Here is a 23,858-nt window from a genome sequence, read left to right as displayed (position 1 = left end):
TGAAAACACACACTAAGATTTGCTGCTTAAGGGGAGATGCTACTCGAAGACACTTGTTCTTTAATATTTGACTTAGAGCTATGAAACTCTGGTTAATAATTCAGTTTTTTATGCTGATTTCAAATCTGCAATTAGTTTTATTGCAAGTTGCATAGTTTTTGTTCTGCTTAGTGACAGTGTGTAAAATATACACTCTTTTGCCCCCCTTCTTTGTCATACTAAACTTCCATAAACACACATCGTTGATGGCTCATTTTGATCTATATAAACTGTAGAGTGCCAAAAAGTAATAATAAAGTACATATAAAGTATGCTAATGACGTGAAAAATTTGAACCTGGCAAGTCTACATTGTCAAGACACCACCATGTGGTAATTATTTTTTTTTTGTAGATATTTGATCAGTATTTATTCTTGAAAGAGATAACGGCACTCCTCACACCTCAGAGAAAATGTGTGCAAAATTTCATTCAGATATGAGCATCAGAAGTACCAAAAACATGAAGGGCAAACGCTGAAAATTGCCCAAAATTTCATTTTGAGAAAAATGCATTTGAAGTTAAAATTGCATGTTTATTTAAAAAGGAGGGCTTCAATTTCTATCAAACTTTGGAACAAAAGAAGAAAATTGTCCATAAAGCAGCCACTGGCACTAGAAACTTCCTGCAGCATATGTCGCTCTCTCATGACCCTTGCGAGTGGACTTCGACATGCGCTTTTTTTCTTCAGTGTGCGGCGATTTGCGTTCGCTTCCGCAGTCAGCTTCAAGGACATTTGTTTCTGCATTGTTATTTCTCTGGATGTGCCAAGCTATGATGCATTGGCTTGAGGAGTCCAATAATTGAGGAAAATCGCACTAGCTGCTCATATCCAATTCCCATAAAACAGGCCGCCACAGCAGCTTTGACGTTGACGGCGAAGCTTTCATCCGAGCTCCCGCTGTCAATCTCTGCTCGCATCCTTGCTCGCATCCCTGCACGCCATAACTCGCCGCAATCAGTATGTTGTGGAAAGCACACATTGCGGGCAGGCAGAGTTCTCGCAGAGTAGTTCATGAAACGAAGCGAGTCTGCGCTCTGCGGCCGGTTCCCGAATACTGCTGGAAGTCCTGAACGCTGGCTTGGGCAAATCGCGCCGCCCACAAGAACGTTCACCGCTGCCAAGTCAGTAACTAGAGATGACGCCTCATCGCAGGCTATTCCTCACCTTAGAAATGCCCAATCTTTTTTTCCGAGGCACTCACACAATCTAACGCCGCTTCAAATTCCTCGGAGGCATCTGAAACACTGGAGAAATCGGCGTCGGTTCCACTAGGCCTAACTGCCACAGGTCGAGTCACGACCTAGTGGGTCGAGTTGTCACTGGACGAGCCTTCTCTTTCGATTTTCGCCAACGTCCTCTATATTTGTGAACAGAACGGTATTTCACTCCTCGGTGACTACGCTGTTTCAATTGTGCTTCATCCATGACGAAGATAAAGTCGCCGAACTATCGTCACTCGGAAACACACCTCGACGTAGCATGGAGCCAGCAAGTGGGCTTCGCCACATGCGCGCGCGCGGCGGCCAATGGCGAGGCTCGATTCGTACCACGTGATTTAAAAACCAGTCCCGGCGCTCGAAAAAGGCGACGTAGGCATGCTTTTTTTATTATTGCTTGCGTTTTAGACGTCGGGCAACTGTGGTGATTGGGAGAATGCGGGAGCACCTCTTCATGAAAAGCCTGAATACGAAATGGACTAACAGAACCCGAAAGCTCAGATTTAAGTTAAGTACCTAGAGTTTGGAGATGCACCGCAGCAAAACAGCAGCATTGAAAAGCAGGTAAAGGAGGCAGAAAGGAAAATGTGGGAGGAAAGAATGCACGGAAAATCAGCATTGGGTATGTATAGAACTCGAAAACAGGATATAAAGAAAGAAAGTTTATTCGACAACTCACGAGGGAGCTCATTGCTGTTTGAGGCTAGGACAGGGGCCCTCAGAACAAAAACGTAAAGGAAAAAATTTCAGGAAGTAGATATATTATGCGCGGCGTGCGGAACTGAGGCGGAAACAACGGAACATGTTGTTCTAAGGTGCCAAAAACTTCGTCCTGCCCTTCCCGCGGGAAAAGCGGCAGATGGCCAGATCCCGCGACGGTTCCGTTCGGGAACTGGTTCCTTTCGCCGCTCCTAATTGGTTGCTGCGTCACGTCCGGCGCGACCCCCAAAACTTCCGGAGGCGGCTCCGCGTTTTTCGCCTACGTCACGGGGTGGGGCCACCGCTCCAAAAGGAACCTTTTTGCCGGCCGGCGCAGGAACCGCGACGAGTCTGCGCTCGCTGTGGCGCTTCATGGCCGTAGTCGAGCGACGGCGCGCGCCGCGCAGCTTGAGTACGGCCGTGGTATCCTTTTTTTTTTTTTTTTTGTGTGTTTTTTTTGGGGGGGGGGGGGGAGGGGGGGTGGCAGCGCTTTGCGGGTTTAGTAAACTGACGCAGTAAAAAGAAAAAAAAAAAGAAAAACGAGACAACGCCTTTTACATGTCTCAGGAGGTTTTGCGGCAACAAGTGGGGACGAAGGGGTATGCCGGGCTGCCGTCAGAAGCAAAGGTGCTCTACGCACTTCGATCGCTACTTTGCGATCGGGAGCTCTCGGTCAACAGCAGTGCGACCATTTGAATCCGGCAGTCATAGAGACAAATAATTCGCGTCCGTAAGTGCGGGCTGAGTTTTGGCAGTTTTGGCTCCTTCTACATCAGCGGAAGGGGAGAAGACGGTGGCTGACTGGATCGAGTGCGGTCGGATTCCATGGGTCCTACAATGACAGCTATTCACGGAACCTGCCGGTCGCCACCGCGCGATCTTGATAAGCTGCGCATGCGCGAAAAGAAAGAAGGTAGGCGAGGAGGATTTGTTTGTAGTCTGGCGGATGTGACGTAATAAATTGCCTATTGTTGTTTTTTGCTTGCGTGTACTCTCGAACCCAGACGCTTTTTTTTTATCGCCGCCTCCGCAGCCGCAGGCGCCTTTTTTTTTTTTTTCTCCCTTTTCAATTTTGGCGCGCAGTGGTACAAGCAAGCGGGAGGCTTGTTCGCGCCGCGACGTTTCAGAATGACCGGACTGGAATGGATTCTGCAAATTAGATTGGGTGGCACGCATCCCTGCTGCTTTCTCCAAACTTTCGTGAGTACTGCGAAATACAGCGCAAAGCACGTGTTGCATTCCGTACTTGCCTCGCCAACCCATTGCATCGCTGCCCTCTCGTTACAAATTGTTTGGAATTTTTTTTCTGCATCGACGCTCTATTGTTTAGCGATCTCAATTATTTTTTTGTAATCTTGCTATGAGTCTATTTATCAGTGACTTCAAGTGAAGTGTAGAGGAACTAAGGAGCCCTTTTTCGTGCGCTTAAAAGCAGTCCCGGCGGCTCGCACGAAAGGGCTTTCCTTTTGTAGTTCATTTTCGAATACGCCTCCGTTTGGCCCCGGCTAGCCCTGTCCCAGCAAGAGCAACCATTTCTGTTTCCTTTCAGTATGTACCGAAATAATCTTGATGCACGGCGATTGTGAGATCTTGGCTTCGTCGCAGCTTCTGCTCATGGCCTCTCCCGATGGTATGCCTTGTGCCTCATGAAAAGGTGAGTAGCACTTGAGTGCACCCGCTTGTAAAAATATGTGCTGGCAAAAACCGGTTGCTCCACAAGGGTGCTGATATATGTAATCAAACTCACCTTATTTATGAAGATAGTCCACAGCATGACTTTGATGTGGCCAGGGCATGAATTTCGATCAGCACCGCCACAGCCAAAGCAATAAAAAGCGGGGGAGTATCGAAATTAATGGTGGCCCAACAGCGAAAAAAATACCAAGAAATAAACGAAACGAGACACACGAATAGCGCTGAACTTACAGCTGATTTTTTTTATTGGGAAGAATCACATCATATATACGCACACAGAGAAACAGCGCACATGCGCAACGTCAACGACCTCAAGTTTTGGTAAAAAGAAAAAAAAGCATTTAAAAGCACGAGTGCATCGGCAGAACTGCCGCCCACTGTGCAGCATATTCATTTCCCGAGGAGATAATGTGACAAAAGGCGTACTCACGCACCCTTTACTTTTTCTGATGTGAAAAGCTTTGGCTACTTCTCTAGTGCACTGGTAAGAATGAACGAACAAAACATCACTGTCATCAAAAAATGACGTGCATTCGCACATGGATCAGTGCTTCGCTAGGTTAGCTTCTTTCTTTTTCAGCGAATTAGCGTGCTCCATGAGCCGCACTTTAATGCATTGCACAGTCTGGCCTATGTAGGTAAGGCCAGAGGGATTTGATATACTATGCCAGTCTTACAAGGAACATATCTATTTTCATGATTTATGTTGCACACATTTCTTCTGCCCCCTCGTGCATTCTTTGAACTGCGGCTCCCACTCTTTCTAGTTTGTTAGGAGAAGGAAACAGAACGTTTACATTATGCTTGCTTCCTACTCTTTTAATTCGGTGCAACAGCATGTGTACATATGGCATGACTACTACATACCTTTCTTCTTCCTTCCTCCGAACACCTTTCCCGCCCTCACATGCTTAAAACAATTTTAGTGCGCAGAGGACTTTGTCTGCACTCGAGACGAGAACTGAGTTCAGGAAACCAGCTTCCCTGCATTTGTCCGCCTGAGTTAAGAGACTGGACATCATTTTATGATGACAAGATTTCTTCACAGCCATGCCTAAGCATCCCGTAACAATACTACTTTTTACGAGCTTTGAATGAAAGGACCTGTAATTCAGAAGGGGCTTTTCACTCCTAGGTGAATACTGCCAACAGACATGGTGGGGTTGGAAAGACAACTTTAAATCGAGAAATTGTAAGGCTGTTTCTTGGGAGACTTCATGCGTGAGCCTTAGTCCCGACCCATTACGTGCAAAAACATGAAGAACATTTGACACAAATTCAGGATTCACAGAGCTAGCTAGCACCAGAAAATCCTCCACGAAACGGAAAATGTGCATGCAACAACTGGCTAAATCATTCTCAACTTTCATATCAACCCTGCTTAGATAAATGTCGCTGAGGATGGGAGCTATCTTGGCACCTATGCACACACCAGATTTTTGCGTATAAAGTCTACCATCTCACTCAAAAAACGTGTTACTCAGGTAGTAAGATAACATTTCCAAAAAGGATCTGGTTAAGGTTCCACACTCATTTTGGAACCAGCATTCATCATTGTCCTCCGTAATACATTGCTGAACATACTGGATGAGTTGAGAGTGTGGAAGAGATTATACAAATCAACCACATCTACGCTAAAACCAGCACTGTATACCAAGCTCTCATTTTGGAGCAAATCAGCAACTGCCTCAGAATTAGGAACGAGAAATGGATCCTTTACTTGAAGTGACGACAAATGTTTGCAAAGATAGTAGACACAACCAACTGCCATGAATTGCGGAATTCATACTTTCATTCATTATACTTTCTGTGTTGTAACAAAATCCTTCACATCTTACCTTTCCCAGGAGTGGGCATTTATTGCATTGTTCTGATTTCCAGGTCCTTCCCTGTCTTTGGTGCGTGTGCTGAAACAGGGATCCTTTGGAGGCAACCTGGGGCTTTCTTCTGTGCTTTTGATTCTGCCTTAGTTTCCATCGGATAGCTGTGGCTGGTACGTGTGGGCAAAGGCGTTTAATATTTGCAGACCAGCATATATATGGTCCAGTGCTTGTCAAGGCAATTTTTTTTTGGTACAAAGTGTGATGCTGCTGCAGTTCCACAAAAAAAAAAAATGTTTTTACAATTTTTAGACAGCTTACCTTCAAGTTCTTCGATTTTGTAATGGTGTATATATGGTATGCTACCACTGTTTTTTTTTTTTTCCTGTCATGCTAATGCATCAAGGATAATGCTAGGCTGTTATGGCTAGCATGATCTGCTAAGGTAAAGGTGCTGGTTTCATTCCACACCAACTGATACAGGTTGTGGGCTTGACCATCCTCAATTTCTTTTTAAAAAATCATAGCAAATTGTATTGCTATGAAGAATATTATCCCAGCTTGTTTTTGGCGAAAAAATATTTTCTGCCCGTGACCACCATCTTAAAGGAGTACAGACGCCAAATTTTGGTGGCATTTTTGTTAGACATTCCTGTATACGGATCGCCAAGTGGTTTTTGCCTACGACTGCTAAATACTTTTCAGTTCAATTTTCTTTTCTCGCCAATTTCGGTTTCAACAGCTGAGAGATGGCTGTGACATCACAATCAAGTCCAAGCCATGCACAGCATGAAAAAGCCGCAGTATAATCTCCAGCTCTTCGCGATTCCTGTTCTTGAGGCAGGCTGGCTTCAGCGTTGCAGTGAATTTAAACATCACAGGATATCACAATTTTTTTTCACTCGTCACGTGACCTAGACTTAACTTTGGCGTCACAGCCATCACACAGCTTTTGAAACCGAAACGGATGAGGAAAGAAATTCAATGATAAATTGTTTAGCGGTCATAGGTGGATATCACCTGGTGCTTTCTGTACAGTAATACCTTGCACATCATTACAGCTAATTAAACACAAACCCAAAAATTAGGTGTCTATAGGTCTCCGCCATGTTTAAAACAAACAAAGCAATCAAAGTGGCATGGCAGTCGTCTATGGCCCCAGAGCAGGCGGAAAGCACGGGAGCGGCACTGTGGTGCCACCCCACTGCTGTGGCCATACTTGCCAAGAGCGTGTTATTGTGATATGCAGGCACCTTTTTGGCAGATAAAATACCCACGCGCTGTGTGAGTACAAAAGCAATACTTGGAAAAACTTCACGTACACAACATGCATCACCTTGTCCTGCACACCGTACCAGACCAAGAGCGGATTCAAAGCGCACGAGCGAAGTTGTTGCTGCCTTGAAAATGAGTAGCGTTGATTGATATCTATTTGCTATTTGCCCAGCACATTAGCCGCGGAATGCGTCGAGAATTGCAAAGCTTTGGGTGCATACAACAACTTTCAGTCGGGTAAGTGGAATGTGATTTTTCTCGCTCGTAAACAGCACACGCAAACCAGGTAGGAAGTATTCCGCTCAAAACATCATTGCATTCTCGGATGATTCTTCATACCGAGCATCAAATGAGCGTTGTTGGTAAGCATGGCAACAGTAGCAAGGGCACTGTGCCTTGGCACCGTACAGGTTTGCTTATCCTTGCATTATTCCTTTAAATCACCACGCTGCACGCCTATCTGTTCTGTTCGTGGAAGGTTATTGGCGTCAGCGTTTATAATTTCTTCATGGGTATTCAAGCTTTTAGCTTGCATTACAAGCTGCAGCGTCCACATGCTGGTTCCGCAGTTAGGGCTACCCAGTTCAGTCCTGGCCGCCGTGACCACGTTTCTATGTAGGATAAACTCTGAATGCGACAGTGTGCCATGCAGTACGTAGTTGATGTAAAGATCTTCAAAATCTGAAACAGGGGCCCATATGTCACTCGGGACGCTCAACCCCACAACTCGCATTCAAAATTAGCTGCAGTGAATACCACTCAAACCCCTCGGTATAATAAAATTCATCTCCAATTGAGCAAATCAGTGGCTGTCAGCACACGCACATTTCATCACAAAATTTAAAATAATTTGAGGTGAACAAAGCTAATGTTAGCCATACAATATAACCACGGAGGAGTGCAATACTGATCGCATGCGCAGCAGCTCACTATGCACATAATACATACAACTAGAAAGTGAAAAAAAAAATTGCTTCAGGAATTGCTTACATTATAAACAGGTCTACGCATTAATATACTGGCTGCCTCGTCAACATTTTACGTGCACTCACAAAATACCATTACGCGTCATAAAGAAGGCCAAACTCGAGTTATTCATGGCCTTTGAGCCCATAACCGCTCTGGCGTAAAGGTGTCGGTATCCAGCCTTCGCGCCACACTGCGATGGCCCACTGTTTACGGCGACCTTCGCCCATAAGAAACCTGTGCAAGCTTACTAAACTTTGCGTTCTTTGCCTTCCAGCACATGCCACGGTGATGCAACTAGTCAGCATGGTGCTTTGTTTTTTATTTTTTCGGCTGCAGCAAACCATCGCACAATCACAATAGGCGAAAGCAACTGAAGCATTGTTTTTCTTACCACGCGAAAGTCTGTAATTACGACAGCGCCACCGCATCTTCATGACGTAGCCAGAGTGAAGGTGGTCTATACTCCTTTAAGCTTGCAAGTAATAGCAAAACCTAGTCACACAGATAAATTTGTAAAAAAATTAACTTTTGGATGCATCACTATAAACAAAAATTTTCATATTAATAAAATGCATTGTTCTTTTGATGTGCAGGAAATAAACAAACTCTGCCTTATATTTGTTCAAATATACATCATAAAATATGGTACAAAAAGCTGAAATTTTGAAATGTTTGTCAAATTTTATATTCTTATGGTCTAGGCACTAGACTAGAGTGCCTGGGTTCGAATCTGACTGCCGGCAGCTGCGTTTCGATGGATGCAAAGCGGAGAGGCATCTGTGTGCTGTGCGATGTCAATGCATGTTAAAGGTCCCCAGGGGCCAGGTGGTCAAAATTACTCCGTAGCCCTCCACTATGGGGCCTCTCTTTCCGCTTTCGCTCCCATCTTCCTTCCCTTGTAGCGTGATTCAGGTGTCCACGGGAAAACTTTTCCTTTCCTGTAAACCAATTATTACTATTATAGTACTCAATCTATTTCTCCAACTTTTTTAGAAGACAAAAAGCCTATAAAAGAGATCAAATAACTTAAGCTGCACCTGCAAAAACATTATAAAAGAGATCAAACAATGTAAGGTGCACCTGCAAAAGTATTCTAAATCAGAGAAAATTACCTTATTGAGGTTTGAGGTTTATTCCTCCGTCAGTTATGTAATGAAGTGGCCCTATTAAAGATATGAAAAATACTAGTTTGCACAGAGCCATTCATTGCCATTTAATACTGAAAGTTTAATCAGGGTGCTTTTAAGTGAGAAAATAATTTCTCAAGTTGAGCCTTTGCAGGCAACCACGGTGTTGCTCTGTGCCTGCTCATCGCAGCAGCCCACTTTCTGCTGGCTGCGAACAAGCAGTCCACTGCTTGAGTGCAATGGTGCTTTAGGCCTGGGCACTGTCAGCTTTAAATGTGCAAATTTTTTGCAGTTATATATGTGTATTGTAAAGAAGAAGTTCTGATTAAGCGGACAGATAGCCGAGAAGGAGGAAGAGGAAGTGCTTTTGCGGACCACCTGACTCAAAAGTTAAGCCACCACCGCTCCGGTTCTTCTCGCTACCAGTGCCCGCTACCAGTGCCTGGATCCCCACTTAACACTTGGTGGAGGTGCGGGGTAATATATATATATATATATATATATATATATATATATTGCATGACACAGTACCATTCAATGATTTTTTAGAGCTTAATCTAATTTGTGCTTTAGATGAAAAAAAAAAAAACATTTCCATTCAGCGATCGCTTTGAACCCTGGCGTTGCTCTGTGCTTGCTCTTCACTGCAATGGATGCTGGAGCTGACGTCAAGGAGACATGTAACAACACCTTGTGGGGGTTCTCACGGGACTCGGGCTCTGTGCTCAGAACGGAACGCCCCGCCGCTAGCTCTGACCACATCCGTGGCAGGTAAGAACGAAACACTGAGGCACAGCCACCGGGCCGGGCTGTTTATTGGGAGTGCCCAATTTTTATCCTTGGTCATAGCAGCATCCGTGGGCTCTGGCGTCGCCTCCCCCCGATGAGATGCTGTACATCGATATTAGAGGGTAGGGGGAAGGAGGGGCCGCCCGGCACGCTACGCCAGGTCTCTCGCCCCTGCCCTCTCCGCCACTGCTTCAGGGGAAGGAGAGAGATGAGGTATCCCCGTGAGGCAGACAGAGCCGTGTCGTGCAAGCGTGGGTAATCTTAAATTCCCACACCCTCCTCCCTTAATCATGACCTCCACCTGGGTGCCGTTTTCCCCTTGGGAGTCGCACGGCTGGTCCTTCAGCAGGCCCATGTAATACAGGAATCAGGGCAGGGGTCGGGACTTGGGTTGTTGGGCTCTGCTCCTGGTGCCGCTGCCAAAGTGAGGCAGGCCACCCTCTATGCCGAACGGGCCCCGCATGCAGGCCGTACATCCGACTCGTTCTGTTGAAATCCTCGTCGCCGCAGTCACGAGGAAACACAAGGGGGCGAATTATCATGGCTCGCTTACCGGTCATGGGCCGCCAGTACGCCCGTGGTGCACTGCTCGCCCACGGCTGCGCCGACTTCCCGTAGGTCGTAAATCGGCATCAGACTCCATCCCGATAGGAGCTCCATACTGTTTTTGTTGAATGCCAGTCTCTGTGCTCGACCTCAAACCGAATATGGCACCTGCATTTGATAGCCCTCCTCGCAGCTGCGGGCAAAGAACAGTCTTCTTTGCAGCTTTTTGATCCGCATCTCAAATTACTTTGCGGGAATTCTGATCCTTCTGCTGTACTACAGCTTCATTTAAATTTTTCTTTGTGTCCGTGGCCTTCAGCAGATTCCTTTATTGTCGAAGCTGGCAGTGCCCAAGCCTAAAGCAGCATTGTATTGAAGCAGTGGAGTGCTGGTTCTGTGTATATTTGCAGCCGGCAGGAAGTGTCCTGCAGTGAAGAGCATGTAAGGAATTTACGGCGTTGCAGCGGAGCACCAGAACAAGAGGACCAGCGTGGCAGGCCTCTCGAACCGAGCAGCCTGTGCCGTGCTTGCTAGGCTGTGAACGCCATCTTAGCGCCTCCGCTTTACAGCGGCGCTGTGCGCTACAGGGCCCCCCGACCAAACGGAGCGGCGAAATGTACGCGCCAACGGGGCAGGGATGAGGGTGCCTCAGCGGCAGGCATGTCGACAGATAAGCCAGCAACATCCGAGGGGAGCTCCTGGGGAGGTGTCTCCATATATTTGGGTTTAAGGCGATCCAGGGAGACTACCTCTCACGACCATCCAGCAGGATAGTCGCAGACTTTGTAGTCTTGTTGAGGACATGGTACGGGCCATCATAGGGGGGGCTAAGAGGCGTCTTTACAGTGTCTCGCCTTAGAAAAACATGCCTCGAGGACGCAAGATCTGGGTGCACAAAGATCTGACGGTCAGATGATAGAGGTGGGACTGGGTTTAGGTGTTGAATGCAGTCCCAAAGGCGTTAAAAGTACTGCAGGGGCTGGGACGAGGAAGCCGAAGGAACGAACAAGTCTCCGAGATGACTTCGGCCACCAAACAGCCAAGGTCGCGACGAAAAACGGTGCGTAGGCCAAGAAACACCATAGGAAGGTGACCAGCCCAGTGCTCGCGATCTAGGCGAGCAATGAGGGCAGTCTTGAGCTGACGATGGAGCTTCTCAACCATGCCGTTAGCATAAGGATGGTATGCTGTGGTGCGGCATTGTTTAGTGCCGAGCAGACTGGTAAGGGAAGTGAAGAGGATGCATTCAAACTGGCGGCCACGATCCGTGGTAACAGCCAAAGTGGGAAATCCATGCTGAAACGAAGGCTTTGGCAACTGTTTGCGCAGTAATGTCCAGAGTGGGCACTGCTTCGAGCTAACGAGTGAAGCGGTCAGTCATCATCAGAATGTGCCGGCAGCCATTAGATGGAGGTGGTGGTCCAACCAAGTCAAGGTGAACGTGGTCAAAGCAACAACCAGATGGCAGGAAAGACTGGGGAGGAGTCTTTGTATAGTGAGTCATTTTGACGGACTGGCAAGCAAAACACGAGCGGGCCCACTGGCGAACGTCTAATGTTTGGCCAGACGCACCGCTGGGTAATGAGGCACTATGTGGCTCTGATGCTGAGATGGCAGATGTCGTGAAGTGAATGGAAAATGGCAGGATGAAAGACCTCTGGGATGGATGGACGAGGTAGAGCCGATGACCCTAATCACAAAGAGCGCACTGTTATTAACCCTTTCACTGCCAAGTTTTTTTTTTTTTTTTGTGACTGCTCCTCACTTCCTTCCAGGTTCTTTTTTCATCTGTGTTACTTTCACCTGATTCAGAATTCGGTTTGGTTTGGTCAGGAATTCAGGAACTGTTGATTCAGAATTCATCAACATTTTCATAGCATGGATGAACCTGGCACACTGACTCGCCATGACTCGCTGCTGAAGCAACAAAGCGACGTGGTGATGATAATGATGCAGGTCTAAAAATACCTAATCTATTTGTAGGCCCCGCCTTCTAAAGAATGGGTCCGCGAGTCAGGGCCTCGCCCGACTACTAGTCACAAATTCACATGAATTCTATTCTGCTCCAAAATACCAATTGGTGAAATATGAGAGAGGCTTTCACCCTGCAGTGGGTATAGTCTGGCTGATGATGATGATAAAAATGCCAGTTTATTTCCGGGTCAGCAGAGAAGCACTTTGCAAAGATACAACACTGCACGCTGCTGCAATGCGAAGCATGTGGTTGAGACTCGTGACAGGACAATGCTTTGCTACAAAAGTAAGGGGCCAGTGCTTTTACATGGCAAGACGAAACATAGTGGGGTGTAAAGATGGCCTATGTGACATGGCAAAAGGGGCTCCGAGCAGTACAAAATACATTGCTCCTCGTCTGGCTGCAACTCAAGCAAAAAACCAGCTCAGGAGGCATCGCTTCCGTCTTCATCCTGGTATTGCTCTGCTCCACAGTCCATTACATCAGGATGCTTCGGGCTGCTCGCCAACAGCTAACAACGTGATCGCTCCCCAAGCAGGGCTCCCGCCACACTCCCCCGATTCTTCCATTCTGTCCCTTTATCTACACTTTCTGCCGCGTCAAGCACAAGTCTCGTGCCGCGATAACCTTTGCACATGCACAGTTCAGCTGCCCCTCCACGTGCTCAGACAGAGAGAAAAGAGCATGTCCAGTTTAATTAAAAGACGAATTGAGGCGTTGGAGCCGCACATATATTTACGCTAAATGTTTTATGAATTTGTGAAGCCTCTTCGTAGACAATACGACTTGTCAGCAATATTTCTTTTTAGTGGCAGGGAGTTACGAGTATACTCAAGAGGAGAGATGAAATGCTGGTGTCACCGTTGGCGACAGATTTCTCAAGTGAAATGTATATGTCAGTATTGATTTTGCGAGTGCAGATCCCAAAAGTTATGCTGCTCGGCCATTAATTTCAGAGTGGCGGCAAACTGGCCATTTTAATGAGGTCATTGCAAGTCTGGTTCAACTGGTGGGAAGATTTTTTTTTAATTCAGTTTTTTATGTGATGAAGGAGCCCTTTGTTGCCATACGGTTTTTCTTTGTCCATAGCTCATCATCATCATCATCGTTAGCTGGACTATACCCACTGCAGAACGAAGGCTTCTCTCGTAATCCTTCAGTTAACCCGGTCTTGTGCTAGCTGCACCCACTTGACCCCTGAAAACTTACTAACCTTGTCCACCCACCTGACTTTCTGCCGCCCCCTGCCACGCTTTCCTTCACTTGGAATTCAATTTGTTGCTCTTAGCGACCATCGGTTATCCTCTCTTTGCAATACATGTCCTGCTTGTGACCATTTCTTCTTGATTTCTACTAGAATGCCATTATTTAGAGTTGATTTCTTGGACCCACTCTGCATACTTCCTATCTCTAGACTACACTTACCATTTTCCATTCCTCAGCTCTATGCATCTACTTCAACTTAAGTATAACCCCTTTAATTAGCCTTCACATTTGAGCCCCATAGATGAGTACTCGTAAGATGCAACTGTTGTTTACCGTTTTCTTGAGGTATACCGGTAAGCTGCTAGTCATGGCCTGCAAGAACTTGCCAAATGCGCTCCATGCTAGACTTGTTCTACAGGTTTTCCTTCTGAATTTAATCCTAGTGCCAGCGGAAATAATGTGAGCGCCAACTGATACAATCTGCGCACCGTGTAATTTAATTTTAGTGCCAAGCATTTAATAAAAGCGGCAGTGTATTTAATCCGAACACCAACTCGAATGATGACAGCGCCAAACAATTGAATCAGACTGCCAACGCAATTACTACAAGCGCCAGCGGATTTAATTCATATGTGGAAAATAAATGCGGTAGAGGGCTCTAAAGCACGAAGCATGAATTCCAGAAATAAATCGAAATTGAGATCACTTTGCAGACCATGCGACGCTTAAGCGTCACATCTGCATGCACTATTTTGCTTTGTTCTTGTATCTTGCAAAAACCAAGGACCACGCGCAGCTGAAAAACGGCAGTTTATGACACGCCTCTTGCAGCTTTTAGTTTAGACGCATGACAAGTGAATAAATATGACTGTCATCTTCTAATTGGCTGGTTAAGCACTGCTTATTATGGGTTGTCATATGCACTGAATCTGCATGCTGATGGCATTTCGGCCTTCACACAACAGCCTGCTGTTTTTGTGAAATGGCAACCGGTGCAGAAATGTATTTGTGTTTCTAATAATGATTCAACACTACTAGCAGAAAAGAAGGATTAGTGTAAAGCAGAGTTGGTTCAGGCGCGAAGACATGGAGCCAGAGAAACATATCTCATTTTACCGCTTTCTCAATTTTACACGGCCACTACCACGGAAAGAGAGAGCGCGTGCCGTTGCATTTAGTCTGGCTCTGACATGGCAAAGTGGCTGAAACTATGTACAGCAGAGCTTTTAACCCAAACAGCAGTGCTTAATTTGCCTGGGCTGTAATTGTAGCGGCGTAGGAAACTACAGGCTTGTAAAAGCACAGAAGCGGCCGTCTTTAAAATGCAGTTTTATTTTCTGGGAGACATTAGGTTTAAAACACTTGCATCAAGGCAATGTTTGTCATAATACTGATGAAGGCTATCCTATACGTTGACACTTTGCTGATTCGGCGCATTGTCTGAAAGATGATCTCAATTTTGATTTATTTCTGGAATTCATGTTTCGTGCTTTGGAGCCCTGTATTGCATTCATTTTCCACATATGGATTAAATTGGTTGGCACACGGATTAAATTTGCCGGCGCTTGTATTAATTGCTTTGGCACTCAAATTAAATTAGTTGGCGCTGGCATTATTTGAGCTCGCGCTCGAAATAGATATGCTGGCGCTTTAATTAAATGCTTGGCACTCGAATTAAATTACATGGCACGCAGATTATATCAGTCAGCGCTCAGATTATTTGCACTAGCACTAGGATTAAATTCGGGGGGAAAACCTGTAGTTATCGCTCTTTCATGGTCCGGATCTGCGGTTGCTACCTGTCCTAAGCAGACACATTTGCCAACAACATCCAGAGCTTTGTTACCTGCAGGGTGGAAGTACTGCTCCATTCACTCCGTTTGCTTTATTCTCCTCCAAACTGCTTTGCCTGCGCCATCCTGCCCCAAAACACAATATTGTTCCAAAACTCCAAAACTTGATGTTTTGCCATGATGTTTTGATGCCTTGGTATTTTGCCATAAAATTTAGCGAAACATGATTTTTGCTTAACATTAATTGTATTGGGCCATTAATTGCGCCAGGTACAAGAAATGCGGTTCGATGCAATTTGGTTAGGTGACTGTGAGAAGTGCAGCAGGGCAGTGGCATGTTGTGCTATAGACCTTTTCACGAGCCTCGGCGAAACCGGTTTGACTGGGCTGTGGGGCGGCTTTGGGAGAGATAATTCTCAACTTTTCTTATGCTAGCAGCACAGCCCAGTATTCAATATGGCAGCGCCCACGACCACTTTTCGAAAAGGTCTATAGACCAGAACAAGGAGGGTAAATTGAACACTGCCATTTGGAGAGCGTTCTAGCACCATCTGTAGTTGCCGCAGTGAAACTATGCCTCTGGATTGTCAAACGAGGCAGCCGTGGGTGTCTAGCTCTTGCGCTTTTATGTTTCTTTTTGAAGTTTTCACAACTGGTTGCTGATAAAATTGTCAAAAGTTAATTTCTGCCTCACAGCAAGACTATTCTTTACATCTTGCGAGGGCAGAGGCAAGTACAGTGTCCACAAGTGAAGTGAGTGGTTCCTATAAGCGCATGGTACCATTGCATGCAGGCTTGCTATGGCTGTGACTTTTCTGATTTGATTTGCACCCCCAAGTAATGTCCCATGTACCAGCAAAACCTTTGCAGTCTGCTATATGTTTTACCTTTGCGTGGTGACTGCATAAAATCTGCCGCAAAACAGACCGCATGCCGCTACTGCGAGCGAATGCTTCTCATTGGCGATGATTCCCCGGTGTCTCTTTTGTTTTTTTTCCTTTCCAGCAGGGTTGAAGAATGAATCAGCAGCACATCAACCAAACAGGAGATATCAAGGTCTTATTTTTGTGACTGGTTGGCGTTGCTTATCATGGCTGTTAAAAAAAAAAAAAAAGGCACTTCCTTGCTGAAATGCAAACGGAGACATCAGGTTTACTCGCACTTGTGGCATGCCACCTGTTTGTGCCTGGCGGACTGCAACAAATTTTTGCAGACACCACGCGAGGGTAAGAAATGTCGCAACCGTAGTATTTTTCGCATAGAAAGGTACCATGCACTTAACCGAACCACTCGCTCCACTTGTGGACGCTGTGCTTGCCTCTGCCATTGCGAGATGTGCAGAACAGCCTTGCCATGAGGCAGAAATGCAATTTTGACGATTTTGTGAGCAGCAAGTTGTGAAAACTTCAAAGAAACGTAAAGGCGTAAGCGCTATGAATAGCCATGGCCACCTTGTTTGGTAGTGCAGAGCAGTCATTTCGCTGCAGCACCTCTAGGTAGCCTTATAGCGCCCTCAATATGGCAGCGATCAATTTACCCTCCGTATTCTGGTCTATAAGGGTCGTCATAGTTTAAACGATGGCAGCACACTAGTGGTGGAGGTACAATGCACCTTGGCTGGGCCTAGCTAACACATATAAAATTTTAATAAACTAGAAAAGCGAGCATAAGAAATATTTTGATCTCAAGTTATTCTAAAACGAGTCACAAACGACTGGGAGGAATTAATTGCGAGAAAAATGTTTTGTGCGCATGACAGCAACTTCTCCCAGCCTTTTGAATCGCCGGTGGTGAGAGAAGTGAGGGCAAGGAGCGAAGCAATTGCCACAGACTATCACTAGCTGTTGAGGAAACTTTTCTGGTTACAAAGAACTACACGAGTTGTTCCAACAGTTCTGCTGTGAAAATGAGTGTGTACTTCACTATAGAATCGTTGTTAACAACAAACCTGTCCAGTCTACATCAGACAAAAGCATACTTGAAGCATTATGGGGGTGATGCCAGGACGGTGTTCATTGCAAGAAATGCTTTCAAGAGTGTTGGAAAGGCATAATAGAAAGCCTGTTGCTGACGTGTAGCCCCAGTGTTATTTAAAAGAAAACATGAGTCACTGGGAGACAACCATGAAGTAAAGAAGCTTAAGGAAGAAAAGGCTACCCTTCAGTGCCATCTATCCTTCCTGAAGGTACTACTGAGCAGTGCCCAGGAATTTATCAGCACAGCTGCGGAATCAAAAAGTGGCGATGTGCAGCTTGTTTATTTTAATTCCAAGGTAGTGGTGGTGCTTGAGCGTGGACATGTCTAAAGCTGTCAAGTCAGAATAGGCAAAAGCTTTTAGTCAGCTGTGTTACTTTAAACATCTTTACATGTTGAGATATGCGTGCATAGGTAGTACAGCATTGAATCTTGAATAAAAAGTAATCAAATTGGATTTTTTTGTATATCAGGAAACAAATTGCAATTATTAAAAGTGCTTGACCCTAGAAACATGTTCCAAAGCATAATTTGAGTGCTCCAAACTGGCATTACCACTGCTCCCTGAGCTGTTCCAAAATGCTCGAGCCTGCTTCCACCTCTGTACCTATTAAGGCGAAAGCCTTCAATGGCTCATACTGTTGCTGTTTGTTCGTCTGGTCAGACATATCTATCAATCCTATGACGTCATCAGGAAAATGAACTTCAGTAGAGTAAGTTGTTGGGCTAGTTGGTATTCTATATTTAAGGACATAGTTTTCAGCACAAAGGCACGTGGCCAAAGAAAAAAAAAAAAAGACTATAGGGACAAACACTGCGCTGTGATCGTCCCTATAGTCTTCCTTCTTCTTCTTTCCTTTGGCCGCGTGCCTTTGCGCTGAAAGCTTTGTCCTTAAATCTAGAAAAATGAAAGTCCGATCTCCACCGGGAATCGAACCTCCATACCTCGGATCCCCTGCCGAGCGCTTTAACCTACTGCGCCATGCCCCTTTTTTTTTTTTTTTTTTTTCTTTATTGCCGACCTGGACATTCAAAACAAGACGATGAACAATAAAACGTGCCAGCATACTTTCGCATGACACGGCGGGTTAAAACTTTTTCAGTTCTACCAAACTGAAGCCATGCCCGGAATTGTGAAACACATCATAATTCTTCTTGTCTACAGTGAGGATGATAGTAGCGATAACAATAATGCTGCAATTAGTGATAATGACAGTGATGGAATCAACAATGACGATGCAATTAGTTGGTAATGATAATGAGAGCAAATGTGATGCACCTTGTGCATCAACAACACTCAGGCTGTCGCATTTCTGCAGTGTAGATTCCACAGTGCTCTCGGAATTTTTGTAAACTGCTGCTCTTATCCGAGGCTATTGACCATTACCGTAGGCTTCCACATATTAATTTTTAGGCCTATGTTTTTGCTTTGCTTGCCTAGGTCATTAAGCATTCTTTGTAATTTGTCCACTGAGTTAATTAACAAGGCAATGTATTAAATCAGCCCTTATTCATAATTGTTCCCACTCCAGGTTTCTGAATACTTCCTCTAAGCAAGTGGCAAATAGTACTGGGGAGATCGTGTCTGCTTGCCTAGTGCCTTTCCTTATGGGAATTTTATTACTTTCTTTATGGAGGACTATAGTTGCTATGCGGCCACTGTTGATATCCTCCAATACTTTCACATACGGCTCATATACACCCTTAGGCAATGACTGCTGACGTTTCGACTGAGTCAAATGCTTATTCTAATCAACGAATGCTATTTATAAAGGCTGGTTATATCCCGAACATCCTTCTATCACCTCGTTGATAGCATGATGAATATGATCGATGGTAGAGTACCCTTTCCGAAAACCTGCCTGATCATTTGGTTGATTAAAGTCTAAGGTTGTCCTGATTCTGTATTTGATCCCGGATATATCAAATGCACATATATCATTTTCCTATATCTAACTCTCAAAATATCCCCCTGAAAATCCCACATTAAAGTTTAGCAGCGTTGTTCATGTCCATCGAATTGCGCGTCGTGCCCTGCAAAGGATTGTTTTAACAGCTCACCGGCAATCATTTTTCATGCATAGAGCCGGGTTGTGCAGTCATGGCAGCTGCTGCCTGCCAAGATTTCTGGCGCCTGCGAAGTGGCATTTGGAAGTGTTCCCAATGTACTCTCCTTTTCGACACTAGGTGGCAGGTGACATTCAGTGCATGTGTACACCTTGCAGGTCATCGCCGCACCCTTGGTGAGCAGTGTGTTGCCGGCAGGCAACGCACCACTGCCATACATGTACCATATTCATGCTTCTGGGTTATAGAGAGCCTCATCTGTTGGTTTGCCTTATATATGAAATTGCCTATGTATCTAACTATTCCGTGATCCACTTCGAGTTCAATATATGTATATAACTGTAGTAGCAATGACTTAGTAAATTCCGTATACGCAACAGGTAGTATGTTGATTGGTCTAATTTTTCAAGTCCTTAGCATCCCCTTTCTTAAGGATTAAAATAATGTCAGCATTCTTCCAAAACTCCGGTGACGATGTCCAGACATTGCATGTGCAGGGTGGCCATTTTTCAAGCACAATATCCCCACCGTCCTTCAACAAATCTGCAGTTACCTGAGCCTCCCCAGCTGCTTTCCCCTTTTTCATAGCTTCTAAAGCTTTCTTAACCTCTTCCTTTGTCACTGACGGAACGTCTGATTGCTCTTCACTATTGCTAATCTCATTATCAGCCTGGTTAAGTGTAGAACTCCTCGGCTACCTTGGTATGCATACATCGGATTTTCACCTACTTAATTTCCCCTTCACCTCTTTCAGGCTAGCATTGTATTTTAGAGCATGCTCGATTCTCTCCGTAATATACTCCCTTGCGTCGAACAAATTGCGTTCACTGAGTACCTTTAACATCTCTGCCAGTTCTATCCTGACCGCTGTAATGGAGGTTTTCGCGCCTTGCCATTTCATAATCAGATATTTCGTCTGCTTAGATAGTTTACTGGTAGCCTGTCTAATTGTCCTACTGCCTACCTCTGCCATGCACTCATTATCAATAGCTCTGAAATTATCGCTCATTGCTTCTAGACTAAGATCGCCTTCTTTCGCTTAAGCTGAATATCTGTTCTGTTCAGAGATCCTGAATTCGTGCACCGTCCCTCATGTGGCAAACCTTATTCGTTCCCTCCCAAGTGTAGCTTGCTGCCGGGCTAGTTGATCATTCATGAAGTCAAGAATTTAGCGCAAAAATAAAGAGCGGACGAAGAAGGACATATAAAATGATTGACCAGCGCTAGTCAATCGCCTTATGTGTTCTTTTTCGTGTAGCAAGGGGCAGCAGAAAATGAAGTGTGCGAAAGTTTTCAAGGATTAGGTCGCCACAGCTGGCTAAACATTAAGATAGGTATGTAGGGACCTTGATGTCGATAGTGGGACCTGGCCATTTTCACTGGGTTCAATGACCAAGATACATAGGATTGGCTTACCTCTTACAAGCGGTTAAGCGTCCACAACCAGGGAGACGACGCTGTGAAGCTGAACGACATGGTGTTTTACGTGACAGGCATTGCCAGTTTGTAGAGCAGAAACCGCAAAGCAAACTTCACCACCTAGTCTGCTTTTAAACGCGCCTTTTCTTAGATCTTTGGCTGCCCTTGCATACAAAAGCTGTGTTCCAAACAGTACTTGTGAGCCTAAACCCAGCTGCAAGGATCCTTCACCAGTTATACTGAAGACATTGTGAACCTGTGTACACATCTAGAAGTCTCCAGCCAGAGATGGATCAGATAAAGCACATTCTCAAAAACATTGAGGCTGACGCAGTTGTCCTAAACCCTATCACTGTTGCCAATATATTCATGCTTTGGCAGGAGCAAAGCAGCGCATTCTGGTTCAGCCACCTTCTGTGCACTTTGAATCACTTTCCAGCGTAGTTCCGTCAGCAGCTTGCTGCTGGACCAGTTTAAAGACTGCGATTGGGGAGGTGATATAACAGCTACTCCTAATTGAGGACATTTGGGGATCTCCACCTAGCCTGGCCATGACCCTTCAGGCTGATTTGAGAGCAAGTGACTGAAGTGCTGCCATTCATTCATCTGCAGGTTCCTGCTGCAATAACGCTCATGTATGGCAACGTCAGATCTGGTCAGACATGTTTATCCCGTTCCGCCTTCCACTGTAGCCTGCCACCTTCATTCCTACGTAACTGTCCCCTCTTTGTGTGGACTCCTGGCGCATATATGACAACCTTCTTATTTGTTATGCGTGCAGAGTTTCTGGTCACATTGTGAGTCATTGTTGCCACCTGCAGATGTGCCTGCCTTTACGCGCCCCTGAGCCTTGGCCACGTCTGTCCTGCAGACAACTTTGACACCTCCACTCACCACCTGCTCGCCTCCATCCTCATAATGCCACTCGGTTTCTTTGCTGCATCTCTGCCTAGTTACTGCCTGAGGCAAGAACTGCGAATACGTCAACAAATATAGGGCCGTTCCTTGTTGATACTAGGGCTACTGTATCTGTGATGTGTAGGAAACTGCACTTGCTAATAAAAGTGTGGACAACATTATCTGATCTTTCGCTTCTCACATCGTAATGCGCAGTGTCTTTCGCCTTTGACTGTCTGCACGGCCAGGGCCACCATTCACAGCTCATTATGTACCATAGAATTTGTTCTCTCGTCGTGCTGCTGTGACACCATTTCAGGTTTTGACTTTCTCTCTGACCATGGCACCATCATCATCATCATCTGCGTTAATGCCTAATTAGGACTTCTCCCATGCAGTTTGATGATTTGTCTCCCACTTTGAGCAAACTGGCTGTGGCTGCCGACATTGAGCTTCTGCATGCTCATCTTCCTCCTTACAAGAGAATTAAAGGAGACTTTTATCCTGCAGTGGGTGTAGTCAGGCTGGTTAGGATGATGATGAGGAACCTGTTCGGCTATGCTCTTGCCATTTTTTTTTTCTTTGCTGTTGCACACTATCGCATCCTCTTCACCTAAAAAAAAGTGCAAGACACCCCTACATAAAAACGTACACAATATCCATGGAAACCTACTTGTGAGATGCTAGTCATTGTTGCATGGCTAGTGTTTTGTACTTTCCTATGTGCAGAAAGTGCCGAGCATTATTTTCATCGAGTCACACTAGCTTCATTTTTTATTTATCGATTTATACATACTATCGATCCAACCTGGACGAAGATAGGAGTGGACACAATGTCAAACTTGGAATAGCGCAGCCATTTCTTATCTAAAAAAGAAAAACAACTTTACCAAAAAAATAAAGGTGGACACTGCTCAGTTCTATGGCGCAGCTAGGAAGTGTTGTATGGTGCTTCATTTCTTTCTTTTCTGACATGATGGGAAGTTTTACTGAAGAGCCAAGATTTTGTTGGGGAAGCAGTTTCAGATAACAGAAATAAGCAGTTGGTCATATATGTGCTTGGTAGAAGAACATCGCTGCTATTCTGCAAGCATGAAACTGTGCGGCTTGTGTGAGTTCCTAACATTTTTTAGTTGCCCCAGTTTTTGTGAAATAGGGGCTTGTTTCTAACTAGACACACAAGTATTTAGACATTTCTTGACAGATGAACATAACGCATGCCTGCAAGACCTGAAAGGCACTGTGTTTTGTTGTGCCTGAGTGCATATTTAGCAAATATGTTAAATGCAGCACATGCCCTCTCATTTTGGAGATTTAAATTCAGGGGCTAACCGGATGGGTAGTAAGGACCTTGTAATAGTTGTAAACGTGGTGAGTACACTGAATTCTCATTTGAGGCGGAAAGAGATTGCTAGATCAAAGCAGTGCATCTTACTGTTTCATTTCATATTGCTTCCCCACAGTGGCGGCAAGTTTTAGATGCATAGCTGCGGATGTCCTGCTGATGACAGGAAAGGTGCTTGCATTACAGAACATATTTTATAAGCGTTGTGTTCATTCAGAAAAAAAAGAAGGATTGTAGTATAAGATTATTTCAATTTGAGAGTTTCTATAGGCTCTTCAAGAGCATTATGTGCCTTTGTTTGGACAAATGCTGCATCATTGGTCATTCCTCGTTCATATCCATACAGGTGCATAACCTGCAGGATTTTCATCCTCCTAGTGTGTGGGCGCTCATGCATGAAGGAAAAAATAAGAGTGCGAGACAAAACAAACTATCGCTTGTTTGTATGCTTGGGCCGCTTTGTTTAGTGCATTTATAAAATATCTGTGTAGCATGAGTCACTGTAAAAAGTAAAAAAAAAAAAAAAAAAAAAAACGTCAAGGGCGAGTTGTGCTCTAGTTGATGCCAGTAGTTAGGCTGCTTGCTGTCAGTTGAGCACATCAACAAAACTGCCAGGCTCAAATCAGCCACTTGTTTTCCAACATGTCAATCCAGTTGGATTCGTAATGGGACTGTTCAGCGTCAGTGTATTCTTCCTTTTGGGCTCGGCAAAGTATTTTCATAGTCACTTCTATTTGTGCTTGGAATATTGCTTGCGAGAAGAAAAAGGAGCAAGGGAATATCTTCACATTTGCACTGGTTCCTCACAGGTCTGCGCGGATGTGCCTTGCGATCACTGCTACATGTCGTGCGTCAAATGCTTCGATGGAGCAAAGCGGCCCTTGCGAGGTCTATCTGCGCAAACATGCGCTCGTTTAAAACAATTATTTCAAATAGGGCGCCGAACCTGCATTTGCGAGCGGTGCAGATGGCGGCACTTACCAATCTTTTTTTTTTTTTTTCTC

The 23,858-nt window shown here is 45.1% G+C and overlaps 1 long non-coding RNA gene across 2 annotated transcripts; it reads left to right on the top strand.

The window, feature by feature from the left end:
• Positions 1-2,999: 2,999 nt before the first annotated feature.
• On the top strand, positions 3,000-21,971 carry LOC146172367 (uncharacterized). Of its 2 annotated transcripts, none has more exons than XR_014702526.1 (4): positions 3,000-3,157; positions 3,507-3,611; positions 5,534-5,645; positions 21,434-21,971. It is a non-coding gene; the product is annotated as an uncharacterized LOC146172367 (long non-coding RNA). The 2 variants fall into 2 exon arrangements; XR_014702527.1 differs by lacking the exon at positions 21,434-21,971 and adding an exon at positions 7,991-8,232.
• The last annotated feature ends 1,887 nt before the right edge of the window (positions 21,972-23,858 follow it).

This window comes from Amblyomma maculatum, unplaced genomic scaffold, assembly GCF_055883805.1.
Source record: "Amblyomma maculatum isolate TAMU_Amacu unplaced genomic scaffold, ASM5588380v1 scaffold_13, whole genome shotgun sequence".
NCBI classification, from domain to species: domain Eukaryota; kingdom Metazoa; phylum Arthropoda; class Arachnida; order Ixodida; family Ixodidae; genus Amblyomma; species Amblyomma maculatum.
The sequence above is the reverse complement of the archived record's forward strand: the minus strand, read 5'-3'. Positions and strand labels throughout refer to the sequence as shown.